Here is a 5887-nt window from a genome sequence, read left to right as displayed (position 1 = left end):
GATCAGCCCAGGGCTTGTGGAGCGTTTACATGCAGAATTTGGGGTTCCCCCTAGGTGGCTTCCTCTCCTGAATTCCCAGCAGCTCGTGAAGTGTGGCCCTGAGCCGCATGCCTTGGACCCGGGATGGCGGGGTTTCTGCCTGCCCTCTGGCTGCACCTGCCGCCCCACCGGGCTTTGCCTTCAGAACATCTTTGCAGGGAGCGATCTTCTCCAGTGTCGGCTTGCTTCTGGTGTTTCTCTACTGTCCTCAGACCTCTGCTGGCCGAGCAGTGTCTCGGGGTTATACTCGCTGCCTGCGACGTTCACTCCGGTAGAAGCTGCTCCATCGCTTTTGGAAGGAGAACCACTTTCTCTCCTGCGGTTTCCCAGAAATGATCACTTCCCGTGTAACGGGGGGGCCCAGCATCCTTCCCATATGTGTAACGGCCGTTCGGATCTGTTGTGAAACGTCTGTTCAATTCTCGTGTCCATTTCTCTCTCGACTTGTGTGATTTTGCCAACTGATTTGCAGGAGTGCTCTGTGCATCCTGGGCGTTCTGTCAATGACAAACGATTACAGGGATTGTTGTGCAAGACTCTGAATCGGACCCAAAGATGACCTCTTACGTCGTCAGTGGAAATCAAGGCCTTGTGTCCTACACCCTTCCAGGTGGGCTGATTCACTGGGGCTCTGAGCTTCTCACCGTCTTCGAGCTATCTTACAATCCCATGAGTTGTAGGCAATGCAAAGTGTCTTCTGGGGAAGCATGGTCCATTCTTCCTGTCTCCCAAGGAGCCAACCGGATGCCTTTGAAAGTGCAAAGAGTAGACATGCTTCATAGCATTCTTGATTCAACGATAGGAATGAGATACTTTGATTCTACTGAATTAATGAGCTAAATAAACATTCGAAAGGCATTTGTTATGTGTCCATGTGGGAGTCAGGAGCATACCGTGTTTTGGAAACTATCCTGTAACGTGGCACACAGGTCTTCTCCCAGATGGCCCCAGTTCTCCTGGGTGCAGGACGGTCTGTGTCCTGGGCGGGCAGGAGACCAGGTGCAGGGGAGCTGCCCTGGGGCAGCGGCACTGCTTCCTCCAGGGGCTCTAGTCAGGGTGCTCCCTGGGAATGTGGGGTCTTCTGTTAGGGGAGCCTCAGGACCCCGGTGCTCTCCACGCACGGCACTTGTCACGATGATCCTTACTTGTTTGTGGAATGAGTGACTTAACGTCTGCCTTTGCCCAGGTCTGTCAGTCCCTGGTGTCCAGAGACCGTACGTGACTCATTGGCACAGTGTGCTCGGGGCTGGTGTTGACAGCACAGTTGCCCTCTGGTAAGTCCTTATCCCGTAGATCAAGAGATGGCATCTTCAGAGGCTTTCCAGGGCTTCTGTCCTCTCCCAACATCTCTGGGCTCCAGGGACCTCCTCCTGTGACCCGTCCGCAAAGGCAGGGATCGGACTAGGAGGTTGTTCCGGAGCCTCTCCAAGAGACAGTGTGGACAGTGGACAGCACAGGAGCGTTGGGGTCAGAGGACATGGTGCAAACCCTGGCATCCTCCCTGCAGGCAGGGAGCTGAGGCCCTCTAAGGCTGCAGTTCCTTCCAGGTAAGACCGAGACAGTGACCCCACCTCTTGCGTTGTGAGCACGAAGTGAGAGGAGGTCCAGGTAACGGTCAGTCTCCCACGCTCACTCAACCGGGCTATTCGACCAGATGGCGTTCTCCCTGTGCAGGTGAATCAGTGCCCTTGAGGGAGAGGACATTATCCTCCATAATGTGGGTGGGCCTCATCCAATGTCGAAGGACTGAAGAACAATCCCTGAGGTTTCCTGGAGAGGAAGGAGTTCTGCCCCAAGACAGCAGTGTTAGCTCCTGCCTGAGATTCCAGGCTGCTGGACTGCCCTACAGGTTCCCGGTGTGCAGGCCAACCCCCCAAGCACGTGAGCCAGTTCCTGGAAAGAGATCCTGGTACGTCTTTGTGTCTGTCTCCAGCTTAGTTTAGCTGTATTTGGCGCAGTGTCTCCATGTCTCACCTCCCATCTCCCTCCTCCTGGTTCTGATACTCTGGGTCTCTCTCTCCTACCTGTCTTCTGTCTCCTCCTGGTTCTGATACTCTGGGTCTCTCTCTCTCTCTTTTTTATGAGCTACAACGTGATGCTGTGTTTTATTATGTTCAGTTAGCCACTGTATAGTACATCATTAGTTTTTCATGTAGTGTTCCATGATTCATAGGTGGGTATAGCACCCAGGGCTCATCACAGAATGTGCCTTCCTTAATACCTATCACCCTGCTACCCCATCCCCCCAATCCCTCTCCTCTGAGACTCTCAGTTAGTTTCCCAGGGTCCATAGTCTCTCATGGTTCATCTTCCTCTCTGATTTCTCCCCTTTCAGATTTCCCTCCCTTCTCCTATGGTCCTCCACACTATTCCTTCTATTCCATATATGAGTGAAACCATATGATTATTGTCTTGCTGTGTCTGACTTATTTCATTTAGCATAATCCCCTCCAGTTCCGTCCATGTTGATGCAAATGTGGGTAATCGTTCTTTCTGATGGCTGAGTAATATTCCATTGTGTATATGAACCAATCTTCTTTATCCAGTCATCTGTGAAAGGACATCTCGGCTCCTTCCACATTTTAGCTATTGTGGACATTGGTGCTATGAACATTGGGGTGCATGTGGCCCTTCTCTTCACTATGTCTGTATCTTTGGGGTAAATACCCAGTAGTGCAATTGCTGGGTCGTAGGGTAGGTCTATTATTAATATCTTGAGAAACCTAAATATTGTTTTCAAAAGTGGCTGTACCATCTTGCATTCCCACCAACAGTGTAAGAGGGCTCCCCTTTCTCCACATCCTCTCCAACATCAGTTGTTTCTTGCCTTGCTAATTTTTACCACCCTAACTGGTGTAAGATGGTATCTCAATGTGGTTGTGATTTGAATTTCCCTGACGGCTAATGATGTTGAACATTTTATCATGTGTCTGTTAGCCATTTGTATGTCTTCATTGGAAAAGTGTATGTTCATATCTTCTGCCCATTTTTTGATTTGATTATTTGTTTCTTGGGTGTTGAGTTTCAGAAGTTCTTTGTAGATCTTGGATACCAGTCCTTTATCTGTATGTCATTTGCAAATATCTTCTCCCATTCCGTGGGTTGGTTGCCTCTTAGTTTTTTTGACTGTTTCCTTGGCTGTGCAGAAGCTTTTTATCTTGATGAAGTCCCACATGTTCATTTTTTCTTTTGTTTCTCTTGCCTTTGGAGATGTGTCATGAAAAAGGTTGCTTTGGCTGATGTCGTAGAGGTTGCTGCCTATGTTCTCCTCTAGGATTTTGATGGATTCCTGTCTCACACCGAGGTCTTTCATCCATTTGGAGTTTATCTTTGTGTATGGTGTGAGAGAGTGGTTGTGTTTCATTCTCTGTGTGTAGCTGTCCAATCCTCCCAGCACCATTTATTGACTACATTGTCTTTTTTCCACTGGAAGTTTTTTCCTGCTCTGTCAAAGATTATTTTGACCATAGAGTTAGGGTCCATTTCTGGGCTCTCTATTCTGTTCCATCGGTATATGTGTCTGTTTCTGTGCCAGTACCATGCTGTCTTGGTGATCACAGCTTTGTAGTATAGCTTGAAATCAGGCAACAAGATGCTCCTAGCTTTGTTTTTCTTTTTCAACATTTCCATTGAGATTCGGGGTGTTTTCTGATTCCACACTAATTTTAGGATTGTTTCTTCCCCATTTTGAAAAACGTCATTGGTATTTTGATCGGGATGGCATTGAAAGTATAGATTGCTCTGGGTAGCATAGACATTTTAACTATGTTTATTTTTCCAATCCATGAGCGTGGAATATTTTTCCATCTTTTTCTGTCTTCATCAATGTCTTTCATCAGTGTTTTGTAGTTTCTAGAGTATAGATCCTTTACCTGGTTAAGTTGATTCCCGAGATTATCTTATGGTTTTTGGTGCTATTGTAAATGGGATGGATTCCCTAATTTCTCTTTCTTCAGTCTCATTGTTAGTGCATAGAAATGCAACTGATTTCTATACATTGATTTTTTATCCTGCCACGTTACTGAATTGTTGTATGAGTTCTAGTAATTTTGAGGTAGAGTCTTTTGGGTTTTCCACATACAGTATCATGTCATCTGTGAAGACAGACAGTTTGACTTCTTTGCCAATTTGAACACCTTTTATTCCTTTTTGTTGTCTGATTGCTGTTGCCAGGACTTCTAGTACTATATTGAATAATAATGGCGAGAGTGGGCATCCTTGTTGTGTTCCTGATCTTAAGGGAAAGGCTCTCAGTTTTTCCCCATTGAGAATGATATTCGCTGTGGGCTTTTCATAGATGTTTTTTATGAGACTGAGGAATGTACCCTCAATTCCTACACTCTGAAGACTTTTAATCAGGAAAGGATGCTGCATTTTGTCAATTGCTTTTTCTGCATCGATTGAGAGGGCCATACAATTCTTGTCTCTTCTCTTATTAAGGTGTTCTGTCACACTGAGTGATTTGCAAATGTTGAACCACCCTTGCATCCCAGGGACGAATCCCAGGGACTTTGACCCAAACATTCTTAAGCAGGATGGTTCTTAGCTTCTAAGTGTTTGAGTTTCTTCCAAATTTTTTCTTGTGATTGAGCTCCAGTTTCAAAGCATTGCAGACTAAGAATATGCAGGGAATAATCTCAGTCTATTGGTATCGGTTGAGACATGTTTTGTGACCCAGTTTACCGTCTATTCTGGAGAAAGTTCCATGTGCGTTCAAAAAGAATGAGTATTCAGTTGTTCTGGGGTTTAGTGTTCTATATATGTCTATGAGGTCCATCTGGTCCAGTGTGTCATTCAAAGCTCTTATTTCTTTGTTGATTTTCTGCTTAGATGATCTGTCTATTGCTGAGAGTGGAGTGTTGAAGTCCCCTACTGTTCATACATTATTATCTATACATCTCTTTATTTTGGTTACCAGTTGGCTTATGTAGTTGGCTGCTCCCATGTTGGGGGCATAGGTAATTGTTATTGTTAGATCCTCTTGTTTGATAGACCCTTTAAGAATGATATAGTGTCCTTCTGTATCTGTAACTACAGTCTTTGGCTTAAAATCTAATTTGTCTGATATATGAATTGCTACCCCAGCTGTTTTTTGAGATCCGTTGACATGAAAAATGGTTCTCCATCCCTCACTTTCAGTCTCGATGTATCTTTCCATTCAACGTGAGTCTCTTGTAGACAGCATATGAATGGGTCATGTCTCTATATCCAATCTGCAACCCTGTGGCATTTGTGGGAGCATTTAGGCCATTCACGTTGAGAGTGGTTATTGAGAGATACGATTTTAGTGTCATGATGTTGTCTGTGAAGTCCTTGTCTATAGATTGCCTCTGTAGATGTCTGTTCTGTATCAGTCTTGGGGTCTTTCTTCCTTTAGTGAACCCCCCTTAACATTTCTTGCAGAGCCAGCTTGGTGGTCACATATTCTTTCAGTTTCTGCCAGTCTTGGAAGCTCCTTGTCTCTCCATCCATTCTGAATGACGGCCTTGCTGGATAAAGTATCCTTGGCTGCATGTTCTTCTCACTTAGAGCTCTGAATATGTCTTGCCAGCCCTTTCTGGCTTTCCAGATCTCTGCAGACAGGTCTGATGTTATTCTGATGTTCCTCCTTCTGTACATGAGGAATCTCTTCCCCCTGGCCACTTTCAAGATTGTTTCCTTGGATCTAAGATTTGTGAATTGTACTGTATGTTGTGGTGTCTGTCTTTTCTCATTGATGTTTGGAGTATTCCTCTCTGTCTCTTGGACACGAATACTTGTTTCCTTCCCCAGATTAGGTAATTTATCAGCTATGATTTGTTCAATTATATTTAATAGACCTCTCTCTTTCTACATCCCCTCAGGGATC

This window comes from Ursus arctos, unplaced genomic scaffold, assembly GCF_023065955.2.
Source record: "Ursus arctos isolate Adak ecotype North America unplaced genomic scaffold, UrsArc2.0 scaffold_93, whole genome shotgun sequence".
Classification (NCBI taxonomy): Eukaryota; Metazoa; Chordata; class Mammalia; order Carnivora; family Ursidae; genus Ursus; species Ursus arctos.
Note: the sequence above shows the minus strand (reverse complement) of the source record.